Below are 21,400 nucleotides of genomic sequence, written 5' to 3'. Positions count from 1 at the left end.
TAGAATTGGGCTAAGGCCCTGACGTTTTAGAGTTAAGACTCGTTAACGCGTTTGAGCTTGAAGCTTGCGCATGTATGTTTTACTTCGTTTTTAATTCGTTTTGATGTCAATACAATGTTGTCATATTGCTCAAAACTAATAAAGGGAAGTGTGAAACATGTATGCAAAAGGTAATAGAATCCACATTAAGAGAAGATAGCGCGTATCATTATTCATAATGGCTTAAAAAGCCTTGATTACAAACTTGACATTTACATGAAACATTTTCTAAGCTGTGCCGCGTTCCATGCGCGCGGGATCTTCTTTCCATTCAAATCTTTTAAAGCATATGCGCCTTTCCCCAATTCTTCTGAGATTTGATAAGGTCCCTCCCAATTGGGGGACATTTTTCCCGGGGGTATCGCGCGGCTAGCTTCATTGTTGCGAAGGACAAAATCATTTTTCTTAAAGTGGCATTCTTTCACACGCTGGTTGTAATATTTTTCCAGCTTTTTCTTGTATTTGGCTTCACTGATGATAGCCGCCTCTCTGCGCCCTTCAAGTAAGTTGAGATCCAACCTTCTTTCGCGCTCGTTATCAATCTTGCTCAACATGAGCACTCTATGGGATGGGCACCCAATTTCTGCTGGAATTATTGCCTCTGTTCCATAGGTTAGGCTGAACGGGGATTCGCCATTGCTGGTTTTGCTTAATGTCCTGTGTGCCCACAGGACATTAGGTAGCTCTTCAACCCAAGAATGGGATTCTCCCTCTAACCTTTTCTTCAGTCCATTCAGCAAGCTTTGGTTAGCGCGTTCCACTTGTCCATTCCCCTGAGGGTGATAAACTGAAGTGAAAATTTGGTTGATGCGCAATTCCTTGAGCCAGCTGGATATCTTCTTGTCAGTGAATTGCTTGCCATTATCGCTCACAATTTCCATGGGCAAGCCAAAACGGCATATGATGTGGCTCCAGATAAACTGCTTCATCGCTTCGGCTGTGATTTTTGCTAGTGGCTTGGCTTCGACCCATTTTGTAAAATAGTCTACTGCCACTACCAAAAATTTTACTCGCCCAGGCGCTTGTGGTAGGGGACCCACAATATCAATTGCCCATTTGTGGAAAGGCCATGCGGAGGTCACCGGAATCAAGTTGTTCTTTGGCCGCATGGTGTTTGGCGCATAGCTCTGACATGCTTTGCATTTTTGGATCTCTTTTAGAGCGTCCAAGTACATGCCAGGCCAATAGTAACCTGCGCTCATTGCCTTGGCAACCACCATGCGCGGGCCAGCATGTATTCCACAGATTCCTTCATGTATCTCTCTGATCACATAGCTTGCTTCCTCAGCATCTAGGCATTTCATGAGCGGCCCAAGATAAGAGCGTCGATATAATGTACCATCAAGCAGTTCATAGTTCTGCGCCTTGTGTCTTATCTTCCTCGCTTGTGCGCGATCATCTGGTACCTTTCCCTCCTTCAAGAATTCCATTATTGGAGTTATCCATGATGAAGGGGTTGTATGAGTTACCAGGACAGACTTCGCTACCACTGACGGGTTGCTCATTACTTCTACCCTGACATCTTTGCCAAAGTGATCAAAACTGGTTGATGCCATCTTACTCAGCGCGTCTGCAGATTTGTTTTCACTGCGCGGAATATGAATGATTCTGAAGCAGTCAAATTGCTCGATGAGCTTTTTCGCCTGCTCTAGATATAGAGGCATGGTGTTCTCCTTGGCATCATAAAGGCCATTGACCTGCGCTGCTACCAAGTATGAATCAACATGGGCCTCTAGCTTTTTAACTCCGAATTTGTGCGCGATGCGCAGGCCAGCCAGCAGTGCTTCATACTCAGCCTCATTGTTGGTGCTCTTGAAATCCAACCTGATGGCGTAAGTATATTCATGATTCTCTGGATCCACCAGTTTTAGGCCTGCGCCGGAGCCTTCGTTGTTTGAAGCTCCGTCAGTGAACAATCTCCACACATTTTCTTCGTCATTGGCTCGCGGAGGATCTACCTCGCGCTGAGCCTCTTCAATTTTTCCTTCGGGGATCTCGGCAATGAAATCAGCCAAGACTTGTCCCTTTATTGCTGGACGGGGCTTATAGGCGATCGTGTGCTCGCCTAATTCCAGCGCCCACTTTGTCAGCCTTCCTGAGAGCGCGGGGCGCCGCAAAACTTGCTGGATGTTGTAACCAGTCAGAACTTCAATGGGATGACCATTGAAATATCTATGAAGCTTGCGCGACGCGTGTGTTAGTGATAAAACTAACTTTTCCATGATGGAGTAGCGCGTCTCAGGATCTGTCAGCACCCGACTCACATAGTATATTGGCGTTTGGATTCCCTTGCGATCCACCAATAACACTGCGCCGATGGCGCGCTCTCCTGCTGATAGGTATAATGTCAAAGTTTCACCAGGAAGTGGAGCTGTGAGCGCGGGCAGATTTATCAAACATTCCTTTATCTCCCTGAAAGCTTGCTCGGCCTCAGGAGTCCATTTGAATTGGCTTTTCTTTAAGCAATTCCTCAATGTGTTGACAAACGGGGTAGATTTGCTTGCATGGTTCGCTAGGAACCTGTTGATTGAAACCAATCTACCATTCAGCTTCTGGACTTCTTTCATGGTGGATGGCGAGGGCATGTCAAGGATGGCCTCCACCTTCTCAGGGTTCACCTTGAAACCATCCTTGGTGACCATTACACCTAGAAATTTTCCCTCTAGTACGCTGAAAGTACATTTGCTCGGATTGAGCTTCATGTTAACTTCCTTTAGGCGCCCAAGGGTTTCTTCGATGTCTTTGAGCATTTGCTTTTCCTCCCTGCTCTTGATCACCAAATCATCCACATAGACTTCTAGGTTTCTTCCGATTTGCTCGCTGAAAACGGCATCCATAAGTCTTTGGTAGGTGGCGCCCGCATTCTTCAAACCAAAGGGCATTTTTGTGTAGCAAAAAACACCCTTGTCGGTTCTAAATGTGGTCTTGTCCTCATCTTGTGGTGCCATTTGAATCTGGTGATAGCCCTTGTAGGCATCCAGGAAACATTTGAGTTTGAATGGCGCCACGGAGTCCACCTTTGCATCGATGTTTGGGAGGGGTAACAATCTTTTGGGCACGCTTTGTTGAGGTCCTTGAAGTCAATGCACATCCTCCACGACCCGTTACTTTTCTTTACCATCACAGGATTGGCTACCCACGTCTGGTATCGTATCGGGCGGATGATGTTTGCGCGCAGTAAATCCTCAACCTGCTCATTCATGGCCCTCGCTTTCTCATCCCCCATGACTCTCTTCTTTTGAGCAATTGGCTCTACAGACTTGAAGGTGTTGAGAGAATGCTGCGCCAGGTCTCGCGGAACCCCAGTCATATCAGAGTGTTGCCACGCGAAGACCGACATATATGATGTGAGCAATCTTTTCATTCTCAACCTCGTGTCGTCTGATATCGTTGCGCCAATTGTGATCTTCTGCTCCGGGAATTTTGGGTTGAGAATCCATTCCTCTGGCGCGTTGTCTGCCATTGGAAGTTTCATTCTCCCCTCCCGCGGAGTACTTGTCACTGCGCACAAATGATCTCTGTATACAAAAGTTACACCTGTTGGTGTTGGGAACCCCAACGCGCCGTGCGCTGGCGACGGTATGGCGTTGAATTGGGCAATCGTTCCCCTACCCAAGATCATATTGTGGCAAGAGGTGGTGGGCAGGACCAAGAAGTTGACAACTTCGGCTCGCTTGTGTTTGTCATCCCCCATAGTTAGCTCAAATTGTATTTGACCTAGGGGATGAATGATTTCATTTGAAACACCGGAGATTGGTGCATTCACAATTTCAAGCCTTGCTTGGTCTGCCGGATCCAGTTTCCTGAAACATTGCTCATACATGATGTCTGACTCGCTGCCAGTGTCAACCAGGACTTTTGACACTTCGTAATGAGCAATGTGTGTAGTGATGACCAGAGGACTGCTAATTGAAGGGCCTCCCCTGATTCTTGGGAAGATTACTTGTTGCTCGCGCCAATCTCCTTGGATTTGCGCGCTTCTCTTTCTTGATGTTTGCCCTTGCCTTCCTCCCTCGGCTACACATATTCTTTTGTACTTTTTGCTGGCTGAGGCTCCTGATTGCTCATTTTCTGGTCTTGAGTTTTTCACCAGGTGAGCCAGCTTGCCTGATTTCACGTCCTTTTCAATTGCATCCTTCAAGTGGTGGCATGCATCAGTGTTGTGCCCTGTGGACTTGTGAAATTCACAGTACTTGCCACTGTCTGATGGTCCCTTGTAGTGTAGTGGCTTGGGGCTTTTGAATTGGACATTCTCAGTGCTTAACACCTCTGAAGGCGTTTTAGTGAGGGGAGTCCATATTCTTGGCAGAGGTCTGTTAGGATCTCTGCCGCCTTCCCTCTTGTCACCCTCCCCGCGATGACGAACATCTTTTTGGGGCTGTGGTGAGCTTGGTTGCGCCTGCTTCTCTGCGGAAGAAAAACTGGTTGGTTGCAACCTGGACCATACAGAGTTCTGCTTGCCCCTCTTTTCTTTGCTGCGCGGTGACTCAGCTTGATGCGCTCTTTCTCTTGCCCTATCTTGGGCAATTTGTTTTTCATTCCTCGCGAAAACTCGCGATGCTTCCATTAACTTGGCCCACGTGGTGGGCATGCCATCTCTGCTTACGAGAGCTCGGCGAAGTTGATCACTGCGTGCGCCTTGTATAAAGGCCACGCGCAGGAGTTGCTCAGTTATACCTCCGATTGCCAGAGACTCCTGATTGAAACGAGTGATGTAGTCTTCAATCGTTTCATCATTCCTGCGCACGCAGTGCATGATGTCATCAGGGTCGCGCGTGTGTCTGCGCTGCTGTACGAAGTTGGCTTGGAACTTTTCCAATAGTTCCTCGAACCCATCAATTTGCCCAGTCGGCAAGCTCTCGAACCAGACACGCGCCGCGCCCGTGAGGCAACGAGCAAACATGTGACACCATGTTGGCATCGTCCAGCTCTCTAGGTTTCCCGTGTTGTAAAAACCTTGCAAGAAATCGTCTGGATCTGTTGTGCCGTCATATTTACCCAAACCACTTGGCATCTTGGTTTTGTGCGGGATGGGAACCTGCGCGATGCGCGCAGTGAACTTTGAATGTTTCACCAAGATGGCTGGTCTATACGGTGTGGTTACGTCCACTTGCCCTCTAACTGGTGGGCTGTACGGCATGTGCAGATCCAGATCGGCTCTGGCTCCAGGCGCCATGTTCACAGGCGCGCGGAGCTGTGAGCCTCCTGCATGAGTATCTCGCGTCTTCCTCATGCTGTGCACTTCTTCATCACTGAACTCAGTGTGTGCAGTGTGAACAGAATGTCCTTCTTCCGGCGCGCGCGGCCTTTTTGTTCCATGAACAGTTTGCTTATCAAACGCTTGCCTTTGTGTTAAGTCGGCTAGCTTTTTCTGTTTGACCATCTCATTGTACTTGTCCATTAGACGCCGCTGCTCGTTTATGAGCCATTCTTTAGGATCATTTGTTTCATCTTCTGGACCCATTGGTCCTTTTTGCTTCGCGCCGGCAAGATTTTGTAACGTGAGATCGTCTGGAGGAGTTTCAGTCTGGCCGTGAGGAGTTGTGATGAAGGGACAGTTACTGGTGGTGCGCGTAGAATCACGCGGCACCCTCAGAAACTGTTGTCCCTCATTAACATCCTCACGTTCAATATCCTCCAGAACTTGATCAACGTTATGAACGCCAGAAACCATGGTGATTTTTTTTTTCTTATATATAGATCTGATGAGATCTGATTGCCTTTGTAACAGTGGATGGCGCCAATGAAGAAGTGTGGATCGACTCACTGGTAGACGATCTACTTTCCTCGGGTGTGATTATATTATTTCACCGATGGTTTTCTTGGATCTGTGTTCTTCCACCTACAAAATGAACAGCACCGTAAACTTACCCCTCAGAAAGGGACAGAGGGGTCCTCTTTGGGGTAACCCTCCGGTGTGAGAATAAGTATTTGTGGGAGAAGATAATAATATGTGAGAGTAAGGAATTTGGAGTGTATTGCTTAATAGCTGAATACTCTGTAATTTGCTGTGGTTGTGAGTGTTACTGACTGTAACTGTCTGTGAGTGAATGTAATTGAATCTGCTTGAATGTGAATGAATGAATGTCTCTCCTTGTGGAGTTGATGCTGTATTTATAGTGCTAGGGTTTCCACTGATTGGGCTCAGCCTTGTTGGCCTCCTCCAATTGCTCTGCGCCACGTGTCCTCTGGGACACCTGGTGCTTTCTCATTGGTTGTAATCACGTGGTAGCACATGTGTCATGCTGAGTTGTCCACCTTTCATTTGGCAGCTGTCAACATCAGCATATTCTTATTCCTTAAAAAGATACCTTCTGGAAGGTTGTGTGACGTGCACAATCAAGGTTGCCCTAATCCTGATTTGGATAAGGACGAGGTTGATTATGTGCATGTGTGATATGCGCCAATCCTGAGGATGCACGAGGTCTTCTCTTTATTCTCACGCGCAGATGTTTCATGCGCAGATGTGATATGCGCCGCGCGCTAATGCGCCACGCGCATATGTGATATGCGTGAGCATATGTGATGCGCGAGCATATGTGTGCCTGGGCATATGATGCCTGAGCATGTGTGGTGCCTGGGCATATGATGCCTGAGCATGTGTGGTGCCTGGGCATATGGTGCCTGAGCATGTGATGCATGAACATATGTGATATGCGCCATGCGCGTAGGTTTTTGGCTTTGTGCCTTCATAATGTCTTGATTTCAAGCTTCTTGTCTATATCTTGTGGGTTGACCCGCCTTGCTCGGTGTTGAGGCGGGTACATACCTCTTCAGAGACTTTACAACAACTCTCAAATGATGTTTCATGGTTCACATTTTTTGTTGCTTTCAATTGACAACTAGTGTGTTTCTAGACCAACCCCATGCCATTCAAATAAGCATTTGTCTCATACACATAAAACATCATACTGTATCTACAATCTACATATATGTAGGAAATAAATTACCGGGTTAAATAACGTAAACCAAACCTTGAGGTGTGACGAAGATGTAAGTAGATATCATACACCCAAATTACCCTGCAAGTAAAAGACTAAAGCTTAATTTCATGCCAGCATACAAAACAATTAGAAATTCTTACAAACCTGTCAACTTAAGCATGTAAAACAATAAGTTAATCATTTATGGTGCATATGCTTATTCGAAAATATAATCATACATCATTATATTTTCATCAAAATTAGAGTTTTGGGACGAATATCACTTGAAGCATCAAAAATTCACTTTCATTATATAAGCTACCAACTAAACACTACAAAAGCAAAACAAATGCCATTTCAAGACCTGTATTGAATATTTACTAGAGTATAGTCTAATAGTAAATATATCAACTTCTTCAATGTTATTTGCTTTTGACTTTAGTTATAGAATAAAGGCCTCAAGATTGTTCTTACATGCTTAATGGATATAAAAAATAGCTCGCCACTACGTCAAAATTCACTTTAATATTATATTTATAACATTTCATTAAATTACAATTTAATCTTACCAAATATTTGATATAGAAATCCTATAAAATAGGGATATACTAAAGATTAATATCTAATTTATTTAAAAAATATATATTATTTATAATTAAAAAACAATTTTATAGTAAAACAATAAGCGGGTCATGGGTCTCACCAACCCAAATAGCTTCTAAACCGGGTTATAACATCTCATTTATTTGTGAAACTCTTTCATCATCAAATACTAAGTATATTATTAACTTTCGTACAATAAATAAAATTAAAATCCAAAAACTATATAAATATTATAAAAGAATAATGTAAAACAACCCTCGTAATACGGGGGGATAAAAACTAGTATGGAAATATAAACCAAAAATAGCAAAGTTGAATTATCAAACGGTTTTAAATGTTAAAATTTATTTGATATTTATTTGATTTAAGATATAATCTATATAATTAATTACCAAACTATTTTAGATGTGAAAATTGATTTCATATTGATTTGATTAAAATATATATCTATCTATTTATATATGAAAGAATTGAATGAAATTAGAGCAATAAAAAATATACCATATATACCATTTAGAACCGTTTTAATAATGAAATTGGAGAAATTAAAGAATATCCCATATTTATTATTTAAACCCATTTAACAATTTTAATTATTTTCTTTTGAATTGATTAATTGCCAAGAAAATTTGAGAAATATTAGTATGTATGGAAACTATATTGATGGACCAGTATAAATATATCATTTGTACAAAAATCATATTGCTTTAATAATTAGGTTGACGTTTTAGTTAATATGCTACTTGAGTTAAAGTAGTTGGTCAAAACCAATGAGGTGGTAGCTCAATGGAAAAAGCAAAATCTTTAAACAAACATGAGTTTGAGAAGATGAGCTCACCAACAACAAAGATTAAAAATAAATTTGCTACTAAAAAAAAAGAAAAATAGGTCAAATGGTTGTTAATTTAATTAATCAATTTTTTTAGGACTTAGGAGAAAGTTGGGTTGGTTCGTGAATTAGTTCACACTAGTTCGTTACCTTTTTTGTCATCAACAATTCAACATCTCATCAAATTGAATTTAAATTCTAACCACATTTGATATGTGATGAATTGAAAAAAGAAAAAACAATGTGTAAGTGTTTGATTAATCAGTTTAGTGAAGAGTTAATAGCAAAAGGGACAGTAAGCTATTTAAAAACTAGAATGTGGCTTACAGGTCATACAACAGTTTATAAACCCACAATCGCTTTCGGTACGCCAATATGACTTGATATGGTAAATGTATTATGATTTGATATTGTTGATTTAACATGAAAGAACACTAAATGCTATATATAGTTCGCTAGCATAAGATACAATATGTAATAATGGGATGAGTTTATACGATATGATCTGATTTGAAATGATTTGGCACTATCATTTGACAAGATACTATAAGATATCATAAGATATTATATGTAAATAAAATTATTATTGTTATTTTGTTAAAAAAATGAGTTGTTAAAGATCACAAAAGTTGTATAAACATTGTCAACATTGAAACAAAAAACAAGTCGCTTCCTAGGAGATTTTCGTTTTGGCTTCTTATATACATTGAAGAAAATAAAAAAATTGATAAAAAGCAAATTCAAAACTGATTGCAACAACTAATTCCATAAATTAAACTTAAAAATACATTAAAACATCATCAAATTGTTGTATTTGTACATTTAAACTTATTTCACTAGCTTCCTAAAGAAATCTCTGAGTGCATTACATTCCACAGATCTTGAGTCTTTGTGTTAATGTTTTCCTTAATCTCTTTCACATCTTTTAGCACCCTGGTTACATGCTTTATACTTAAACAAGGATCGTTCCAGTTGCATGGCCATTACAGCGAATCAAAGTGTGACACGTTGCAATCACTGCACCGGAGAATTTGTTAGATCTAAAAGTACATGATGGAGATGTTATAAGAATAATCTATGAAATGCCACATTACTTTCATAACAAGATAAGGATATCTTGATTTTACCAAGTCGGAGTCATGCAAATTTAATATTGAACAAGATGTATGAATGATCATAGTCTTACAAGCGCTATGAACGATCAACATGTTACGATCCGATCCTCTTAAACTGAACAGAGATTAAAATGGTCAGAACCACAACCTATCAAAGACAGCCAAATATTAGCGATTTAGATATTTGAATCAATAATACCATATAAATAGATTAAAACGGATACAGAATATTACTTACATGTATATAGACACTGAACCAGATGAGATCCCTCGTCCTTTGGAAGTTAACTGGTTATGATTAGAGGCGATTAATGGATTCTAAGGATGAAGTTAAACATGCATATGTGTCCCATTATATAGCACATAGCCTAGGGTTACAATGTAATACAACATTTGCATTATACCCCCTGAAAATGTATTTCATGTCATATATAGACCTTGACTAATAAATAAGAAAAACAAATTGAAATGGGTGCATATCAATCTGGGCCTGGTTACCAAGTCAACATGGTTTAGTATTCCAACGTGATATGTAAATGTATTATGATATGATAGTGTTTATGTAATATAAAATGACACCATATGCTATATAGTATATGTGTTATGTAATAAGATAAAATATGACATGATTCAATATGATATGTTTTGATTTGAAGTGATATGATAAATATATTATGATAAGATATTGTTGATATAACATAATTTGACATGATACTATAAAATATTGTATAATATTCATAATCTAAAAATAATTATTGTTGTTTTGTTAGCAAATTATTTAAGTTAAATATCACCCAAGGCGTAAGCAGTGTTTTAATTTTTACTAATTAAGTGTTTACGTAGTTTATTACCTTTTATAATTAGCTTCTTGAACCATCTTCTTTAATTTCTCGATAAAATGCAAACCATCAAACTTAGTAACTTGTGGCAAAAGATTCAACTTTGTTATCATCTTGTAGTTTACACAAAGTTTTACCTTAAAAGCAACAGATCTTATTAGTAAAATCAATAAAACATATAAAACAATGTTTCATGTGTCGTCCAAATTGGATCCTTATAATTTGTTAGAAGAACAACACAAAAAGAACTTACTCTGAACAATGGTGATTCACAAAAATGGATTCTCCACAATCAAGGAGGGTGATTAACTTTAGCCCAATGTAAAGCTCCCTCGTTAAATTGGATATCCATTGATATCTCTTTTTGTGATTCTCAAACAAGCACGTACTTTGATGTATCTTTCCTAATATGAGAATTGATACATCGGTTATTTCAAGAAGACAAAAATGGTATAAGGTGACAATATTGATATATTGTCTACATCTGATAAAATTCAACAATAACCCAAAACAACGTGATATATCTTCAAGTGAGTAATTATTATCATGATCATTATCCAGTGCTATAACCCAAGAACCCCAAATGATTCACCAAAGACGATGAACCACTGAGTCAAGAATGCATATGAAATAGACCCAAAAAATACAAACACTGATTGAAATAGAGATCATCATACCATAAACTCTCAAAATCTGAGAAGTAGGAGAATCAAAACTCAGACAAAGAAGACGGTCAAAAAATAGAATGAGAGCGGCGTAGTTAAACCCTAAAAGTTGTGTTAAACCGAAATCCAACGATAGGGATGATTATATAGTACTCCTCGATTTTACAATTGACACAAACAACCCCTCCAGTTTTGGTAATAAAGCTTTTACTCTTTCACGTCTTTACTTTTCGAACCCTCAACTTTAGTAATAAAACTTTTGTCACGATACTTTTAACTTTAAAACTTTGGCCACAAAACGTTTATTCTTTCAGCTTTTTTCACAAAAATTTAAAATATCTCTAAACTTTTCAACTTTCAACTTTAGCCGCAAAGGGTTTTATATTTTTTTCAATAAATTAAATATTTAGACTTTCAGTTTTGGCTACAAAACTTTTATCATAATGAATCAAACTGACTCTGACCAACGTTTGACTCTGACCAACTTTTGTATAAAAATACTTATTATTAAAAATGAGTATCAGGTGATTCATAAGTAAAAAATAAAACGACACCTAAAAAACTATCATTGCATACCTTCTAAGTTCTGAAAAGAAAAATTTATATGTCTTGTTATGGGCCCATTACTCTTGGGCTTATGACTGATGCTGGATTATCAAAGGATAGTAACCATGGGCCTATTATTACTCAAACTGTTGGGTCTGGACCATATCATAATCAGGTTGATATTATTCACCATCTGTTGGTCTGGTTCTTCTTGAACTGGTCCATAATGCACCTAAACCACAGGTAAGTTCTAACTTTATGTTTGAATGTGATAAAAATGTGAACTTTAGGAAGTGTATTCAAGATTACGAAAACTTTAGAGGTACTAAAGGGTGGACTCAAGAATATTTTGATCAATTGGTTAGCGGGATTGATGTTAAAAATAGTGAAACTAAGCGGGTATTTTATGACAAAATGTGATAGAGGAAATGTAATATCCTACTTTGGATTATAATAAATAAATGAAATTTCGTTTATTCAATAAAGTGTCGTGTGAAGGTTTAGATAAATAAACTATAAGATGATGGGCTTGGACTTTAAAAGATGGATTAAGAGATGGAATGGGCCTTAGGTCCATGGGCTTATAAATACCCCTTAAACCCTAAACCTTTCCATTTTTATCTATCTCTACACCATAGCCTACACCATCAAAAACACACACAAACACTATCTTATAACCCGAGCCAAGATCCGAAGACGAAAACCCGAACTCGTTGGTGCTAGAACGTTGTGACAAACCAAAACTACACCAAGACCAGCTCATGTTCGTAAACCGACTCGTTTAAGGTACGTTTATAATTAGAAATTGTTCGTTTAGATTCGGATTCGCTTAGAAAATCATAGATCTGTTTGAGTTTGGTAAAAACGAATCCAACACAACAAATCCTACTGAAATTCGATAACATTTGATAGGTTAATTGATAACCTATAGAACCCGTAATATAGATGTATCAACCGCACCCCTTAAAACGTAATATTTGGAAGGTTTTATGATTAGGGTTTGTAGACGCCTTGATTCCGAGTTCATTGATACCTAAATCGTGTTGTTTCATTTAAAGTTGAAGGTTTAATCGCAGATCTGAGGTAGTTTGAGTGTTGGGTGTTCTTGGCAATTTTGACTTTGACCTCTGAGTCAAAGTTTGGATAAGATTGATGCAATTCGTTATGATAAGGTAATGAATTAGTTAACCAATTCGTCATGGCAAGATAACGAAACCATTCCCCAGTTTGTTATGATCAGATAACGAATCAAGTGATTCGTTACTCACCCATTTCGTTATGTTAAGATAATGAATCAGGTCACGTCAAGATAACGAATGAGCTAACGAACTAATCTAACGAATCAGATCATGTAAGACGATGAATCAGATAACGAATCAGGTGATTCGTTACTTACCAATTCACTAAGTTCTGATAACGAATTAGACCACGAATCAGGCTACATTCAGATAACGAATTGGGCTTAATTCGCTATAATGAATGAGTGGGTGAATAAAATAATAATTTAAACTCTTAATGGAAAATGTGTTATGCCAGTTAATGGAAATAAAATTTTCCAAACTGACCTGGAAGCTCGACCCCAGCCAGGGGCTCTGCTCCTTGGACCTCGGTAGGGGCTGCCGCCCCTAGAACCCTACTGTTAGGGGCGCTGCCCCCGGAACCCCGTTCGTTTAGGGTAATAATTAAACTAGAAAGATGATATGGGTAGTGATAGTTAATTGATATGTGTAATTGTTATACAGTTAGTCGTGCACAGCTCAAGAAAGGAATAACCATAAACGGTGAACGTAACCGCATTCAGGTGAGTTTCTAGCCACATTTCCTTGTTAGGTTTCCGGGGCTGTGCGCATATTCGATGTGTTAGTTAACACACTTTAAGGTAAGTGTATGCCATGTATGATTTATATGTTAATTATGTATATCTTGAATGTGAACGATCTTCGGATATTGCACGTATTGACAAGGGGGTATGCATGTAATAGATGAATGTGTATGATAGATATACATATGAATATGTATGAATGAGTAAATAATCTATATGTATGTTACGGGTGTGTAAAGACAGAACCTACGAAGAGGAAGAAGTAAGGGATCAGACCCTAATAATATCTGAGATAGAGAAGTAAAGAGGGATCAGACCCTAGTAATATCTGAGATAGACAAGAAAGGGATCAGACCCTAATAATATCTGAGATAGACAAAGAAAAGAGGATCATACCCTAATAATATCTGAGATAGAAAATGAATGGAGCAGACCCTAATAATATCTTACATAGAAATGAAAGTAAATATATAGTATGAAAATAATAAAGTATGTATGTATGTATGAAGTCATTTAATGAAGTAAAATAGTAATGTAGTTATTATGTATCTTCGGATGCGTAATGGAAGGTAAGTGTACGTATTGTATGATATGTGATTAACTAGAACTCACTCAGCGTAGCTGACTTTTAGTATGCACGCAGGGGAGTAGGATGAGACAGCTGACTTGAGTGGGGACACATGGCAGAGGAATAAGAGCCTGGTATCTGAAGACTCAAGTTGTTTTTATGATTTGATGTTTAAATTGAATTGCATTCATGTTTAATTAAGAAAAGTTATGATTTATTATGTAATGTTATGAAAGTTTTATATTCCGCGTAAAGTTTTAATTAAATCTGATATTTAGAACTGTGTTTATGAGTAAATGCAACGTCCAAAGTAGGGCACCGGTAACTGGGCCTTACAGGAAAGTGAATATGCTGTTGTTAGGCGTCTAATCTTACATGCAGAACTAATCAAAGCTACGTAGTTTTGATTAAAACCACCTCATTTGTTTTAAATTCTTTCTATGTATACGATAATTCCATTTCAACTATTTGATAGGAATGGTAGTTTAAACACACTTCCATCCCAAAAATCCAAAGCCTCAGGGACTATTATGATTTTACATAGAAAGAGGTTTTTACAGGATTTTTAATATGGGTTCATGTGCTTATATTGGACAATTAGTTTTTCGATTATCTAATATACTTAAATAGTATATATAATTTAATTGATATTAATACAGAAACTTAAAATCCATAAGAAAAAATACAAACAATTCAAGAAATTGCATGTCACTTATGTAAGAATTTACGTTCAAAAGAAAAAATAAAACAATTTAAGAAATCGCAAGCCACAAGCAAGACCCGGAATGGCTAAAAACTAAGTTTTGTTCTTTAGTGGAATTTGGAGAGAAGGTGCAGCTAAACGTTTTTGAAATTCAAGATTACCAAACTACGATTTTTATAAGAATGGAAAGGATTCGTAAATAAATGAGGTTTTGATCAACACTATGCAGTTTTGATTGGTTTGCATGTAAGATTACAACACCGTATTCACTTCCCTCAATGTAGTAAGGCACGTCGACGCCAACTTATGATGTTCTGTTGGGGTAAATTTGTCGTTTCAAGATGTGAAAGAGAATTCGATATTAATGTGGCATAAGTTTGGAAATAAATCAATTATTAAAAAGAATAATGGTTATTATTATTTTGCTGTTGATAACGATGGTTAACTACAAGTGTTAAAAGGGAAATCCTTCGATTGTTAATAATATTATGCGGGTAGTTTGGTACATTCAGTTTTGTAATCCAACACAGAGACAATGTGGTCAGAGTATATGTTGTAGAGAGGATTTACCGTCCCTTCACATCATTGCCACGTATGAAACATGTTTTTAAAGCCTTTCTTTATTAAAGTCGTGTTGTGAGTTAAAGCCTCTTTTACCATTTATTTTATAATATATAAATACATATGTATGTGTTTATCTCTATGTGTATGTGTGTTTGAAAGAGAGAGTGTGTGAAAAACAAACCTAGCACCACCACATTTCAATTACCGCCCATTAACCGAACAAAGCCCCTCCCTTAGACCGCCCACAACAAAGCCTTGGTGTGGTTTTCCCCCTTCACCACCCTCTTGGAAGCCCACACCGTGTAGTCTTATAATTTAAAATCGATATATGAGGTCTAGATAACACAGGTAAGAGACTACTATGAAGTTCCTTAACATTAGAAAAAAAACAAATATATATTATGTACAACTCATGTAGAGTTAAAGTTTAATCTTTTTTAACAAAAATAATTATTATAACATACAACATTTATTTGTATCATGTCAAATCATTCTACATTATATCATATCGTATTATATTCAGTCATATCATATACTATGAGTTATATTTAAGAAAAAAAAAATTAAAATGCCTCTTTCGAATAGAGAGTCCTAAAATGTCATTCATTTTATAAATATTTTAATGGGGAAATTTTCAAAATGTTCATTTTGAAGAAAGGTTCTCAGGCGATTTGGCCCATTTTCTCTTTCCTGGTAATAAGGAAATTTCCCTATCACGACCGCCTTCCTTTATTCGGAATTCATTCGTCTCAAAAGAAAGAGCTAGTGAACCACACCAATTCCATTCCAATTATCTCTAACATAGCAGGATAGCTGCCATCAACCCTTTAGAGCCTTTATGCCTTGAGCCTTGAGCGAAATCATTGACCTTGCGCCTGGTTTGATTAGGACATTTCCGCATTTCATCTCAAAGAGGATCTAACTCTTTCTTTCCGGCTTAGCCGAACTACTTCGGATCAATTCACTCTTTCTTTATCGCAAGCAAATAGCCAAAGAGCTGATGAAAGAGCACCATATTCTCTTATACCTGAAAACATCTTCAGAGCAGTTATTACAAAAAGACTAGCATCTCTAACAGGAAAAGCAAGCAAAGACCTCCCCTTTGGTTTGGTGGCCTCCTTCCTTGAGAAGAGTGAAAGCAGAATCAGAATCAGACTCTTGGACGTCGGATCTTGCCTAAATCTATTTTCATTGAGTGGGGTAAGTCTCAAAAAGAATTTCACCGGCACTCAGCCCTTCTCCCCTTACTCCAAGAGCCGAAACAGCCTCTATTCCTCCAACAGCAGTTAGGCCTTTTTCTAATCCTATAGCCCTTCTCCCAAGAGTTTCAGAAAAGGCTACCGACTTGGCCTACTTTGACTACGCTATTCTTCTCATTTCGAAAGAAGAAGAAGTAGCCCGCCGACGACAGAACTTTTACTTGTTCAAATAACAATTAAGGTGAAGCAGGGTCAGGAACGACGAATCTCTTTATGATAAACAGATCCGTTTTGCAAGTTCGTTATTACGGGTAGTTCCTACAAAGGATCAGACTAATGACGTATACAATACTTGAATTCTCGGTGTAGATGCTACATAGTTGGTTCTCATCCTTCAGAGACTACGAGTGTAATAGGAGCATCCGTCGACAAAAGGATCACCCTAATATGATCATCTCATGGCTATAGAGAACGAATCAAATCAGATGGTTCTACTTTTTGACTTGCTCCTACGGAACCAAGATCGAAAAGATTGAAAAAATCAGTCATTCACAACCACTGATGAAGGATTCCTCGAAAAGTTAAGGATTAGTAATCTTTTTTGGAAATCAAATGGATTCGGTCTTATACATATGTGAGGAAGGTAATAAAAAAAGAAAGAAGAAGAGTTCTTCTTTCTTTTATCACTTAGGAGCCGTGTGAGATGAAAGTCTCATGCACGTTTTTGAATAAGAGAAAGAAGTGAGGAATCCTCTTTTCGACTCTAACTCTCCCACTCCAGTCGTTGCTTTTCTTCCTGTTACTTCGAAAGTAGCTGCTTCAGCTTCAGCCACTTGAATTTTCGATATTCCTTTTTATTTCTCATCAAACAAATGGCATCTTATTCTGGAAATCCTAGCTATTCTTAGCATGATATTGGGGAATCTCATTGCTATTACTAAACAAGCATGAAACGTATGCTTGCATATTCGTCCATAGGGCAAATCGGATATGTAATTATCGGAATAATTGTTGGAGACTCAAATGATGGATATGCAAGCATGATAACTTATATGCTGTTCCTCCATGAATCTAGGAACTTTTGCTTGCATTGTCTTATTTGGTCTACGTACCGGAACTGAGAACATTCGAGATTATGCAGGATTATACACGAAAGATCCTTTTTTGGCTCTCTCTTCACCATCTTTTGGTCAAAAAGAGTAAGAGTATTCAATCCCAAAAGTCCTAGGAGTTAAGCATGTTGGTGATGAACTAGTTCTCGTTCACCCCAGACTGGGTGGAATGAGTCAAGCTAGTTCCGAAATCGCCAAAGCCCTCTTGTTCTAATCTTTTTCTTAGCAACTGGCTTTCAGAAGTCTTGCTGCGAGGAAGAATAGAAACGCCTTACTATATTGAATTTAGAATAGTGACATTTTTTCTGCAGATATGGAGTTTTTTGAGAGGACTTGCACCCTCCGCTCGTAGGAAGCTAGAAAAAGACGCAGACGATCAGACGAAAAATGAGATGATACCTATTCCCTGGTCGAATTCAAGGATTCCAATCAGCTCAAGGATTAGAATCAGTTCAACACTGCAGTCCATGTGAGGCTAGATCTTCAAAGAGGGTCATCTCTGGCTAGCGCTCAAAATCGATTCAATTCCATTCAAAATCTCGAGTATCGAGCAGAGAGTAAGGGCCCTTATCCGCCCCTACGAGTCGCCCGGCAGAAAAGACTTTCTGAATGGAGTAAAAGAACTTGGGGTCGACGATCTCTTCCTTAAAGATGGGGATGAGTGTATGTCGGTCGATGGTGTGAAAACACTTCCTGATGTCGAATTCCAAAAACCAGCGAGAGGTTCCCCACTCTTATTTGATCCGTCTTAGGGCCGAGTGGCAGCCTCGACCCGAGCGGAAGTGCGATGTGTCTGGAAACTCGGGATCTTAAATGGATTCGAGTACTCTTCTGATCGCCTCTTTCATGATCCTTTCTATAGGTAGAACTGCTGTGAGCAGTCTAAACTTCGACCCTTATTTCTTTCTTCATATTATATTGTAAAGGGGAGCAAAGCCCTTTTTTCTCCCTATATTGATAGATCAAGGGCCCTCCTACCGTCGTTTCAGTGAGTCATAGGGCTTCCCCTCATCTCAGTCTTTTTGGTTCTTGAGAATGGTCGCCACCTCTCCCAGGACCGGAATGATTATCCCTGCCCGATGGGTCTACATCCATCCCTGAATGTCGTCGGGTACTGTTAACTTCCCCACCATTCTTGTAACTGTCACCTGTAATCCGCGCAGGTGTGTACGAACCCCCCTGAGTGGACGAGAAAGAAAGGATTTATCGGATAAGTATTCTATTTGAAATAAGGGGGGGGGGGGCTACCCTATGGTGGGATAGTGTGTCAGTAAACACGCAGTGGTTAAGGGCATAGACCTCTAGACAAGATAGATTCATTTGTGGGTTCCAGTCGAGTTTTAAAGATTCCGATAGAGTCACCGCTCGCTTTTGCTTTTGACAAGATGTCCTAGTCCTTTTGGTAAGCGTAAGCATTTCGTTAGCAGAAAAAATTAGATATTAAACTCCCGGTATCAGTTACAATGCTCACTATTACGGATCCCACGACGACAGCTCCCACTGAAGCAATTGTTGCTGCGGAGGTTGCTGAATTACCTATCCGCTATAGACGGAAAAGGCATGCTGTGGCGGACTTAAGTAAACCTTAGTTGAAAAAATCATTTTTCTTGATGGACCAGAAAGAAATTATTAACCTTTATATAACTTTATTCCGGAGTAAATGAAGACTCCTAGAATGGCACGCACGAAGAAGCCTACTCAGAGTAGGAATCCCGCACATTATAAAAAAAAGAAAATGGACCTGCAACTACCTTAGACTTTCTTTAAGGAAGATTGCAAATAAGAGCTGATCCTATAATTGTAATAGTAAGATTAGGATCCCGACTCATCTGTAAATTTAAGGCATATAAGGTAAATACTTAGATATAGGGTGTAAGGCCCCGTTACCGGTAACCCTACTTTCGTGTTGGATTTACTCATAAACACAGTTCTAATTATCAGAGTTAATTAAAAACTTTACGCGGAATATAAAACTTTCATAAAACATTACATATCGATTCATAATCATGTCTTAAAACATTCCTCTTGTCTTTCAAAATCAAAACATAACTTAATAAACATATCAGATCTTCAGATGCCAGGCTTTAGTCTTCTGCCATGTGTCCTCCACTCAAGCCAGCTGTCTCAACCTACTCACCTGCGTGCATACTAAAAGTCAGCTACGCTGAGTGAGTTCTAGTTAATCATACAATACCATACAATACCTTATTACATACATACGTACTTAACCTCATAACTTTCTTTCATACACACATAAGTACTCATACCTTCATTCTTACTTATATACTTTCTTTCTTACTTACATACTTTCTTTACATTCATAATCATACGTTTTAAAGAGCCTTTCGCCCTATAACCTCACAGATATTATAAGGGTCTGGTCCCCTAACATCACAGATATTATAAGGGTCTGGTCCCTAACATCACAGATATTGTAAGGGTCTGGTCCCTAACATCACAGATATTATAAGGGTCTGGTCCCTAACATCACAGATATTGTAAGGGTCTGGTCCCTAACATCATAGATATTATAAGGGTCTGGTCCCTAACATCACAGATATTATAAGGGTCTGGTCCCTTGCTTTCGAATATTAGTAGGGTTCAGTTTCCTCTTCGTTACCATACAACCATGCAACATACCTCGAGTATTATTAGGGCTTGGTACCCTTTTCGTAACCATACCACCATACAACCGTCATTTCCTTCTTTTATTAACTTTATTACGTTCATACACGTAAACATACATATCATACTTGCCATATTTATAACGTTACAACCTGACAGTACGTGCAATATCCGAAGATCGTTCACGTACCATCAAGCAATCATTCATACATATCATACTTACCATATTTATAACGTTACAACCTGACAGTACGTGCAATATCCGAAGATCGTTCACGTACCATCAAGCAATCATTCATACATATCATACTTACCATATTTATAACGTTACAACCTGACAGTACGTGCAATATCCGAAGATCGTTCACGTACCATCAAGCAATCATTCATACCTATCACATATATCACATATGGCATACACTTATCACTTAGGATAAATGTATTAACAACACATCAAGTATGCACACAGCCCCGAGAACATAACAAGGAATGGGGCTAGAAACTCACCTGGATCCTGTTACGCTCGCCGTTGATCGTAATTCCTTTCTTTAACTGGGCTCGGCTAACTGTATAATATTTACACATATCAATTAACTACTACTTCTCGTTTTGTATTTCTATCTATATATGACCCACAACGAACGGGGGTCCGGGGGGCAGCGCCCCTGGCAGCGGGGTTCTAGGGGCGGCAGCCCCTAGCGGGGTCCAAGGGCCAGAGCCCCTGGCTGGGGTTAAGCTGCCAGGTCAGCTTGGAAAAATTTTATTTTCGATAACTGCCTTAACACATTTTCCATTAGGTTTTTAATTTATTTTCTAAGCGAACTTCACTTTAGGCGAAGTTAAACCTTAGGCGAACTTGGCTTCAGGCGAAGTTAAACCTTAGGCGAACTTGGCTTCAGGCGAAGTTAAACCTTAGGCGAACTTGGCTTTTAGGCGAAGTTAAACCTTAGGCGAACTTGGCTTCAGGCGAAGTTAAACCTTAGGCGAACTTGGCTTTTAGGCGAAGTTAAACCTTAGGCGAACTTGGCTTTTAGGCGAAGTTAAACCTCAGGCGAACTTGGCTTTTAGGCGAAGTTACCATTTAGGCGAAGTTACCATTTCAGCGAAGTTGCCATCAGGCGAACTTGGCTTCAGGCGAACTTATCATCAGGCGAACTTGGCTTGCAGGCGAAGTTCATCAGGTGAACTTAGCTTGCAGGCGAAGTTCATCGCTTGAAGGCGAAGTTGCCCAGATGAAGGCGAAGTTGT

The sequence above is a fragment of the Bidens hawaiensis genome, unplaced genomic scaffold (genome assembly GCF_021521415.1).
Source record: "Bidens hawaiensis isolate Kalapana, Puna unplaced genomic scaffold, B.hawaiensis_p1.1 tig00019943_1, whole genome shotgun sequence".
Classification (NCBI taxonomy): domain Eukaryota; kingdom Viridiplantae; phylum Streptophyta; class Magnoliopsida; order Asterales; family Asteraceae; genus Bidens; species Bidens hawaiensis.
The sequence above is the reverse complement of the archived record's forward strand: the minus strand, read 5'-3'. Positions refer to the sequence as shown.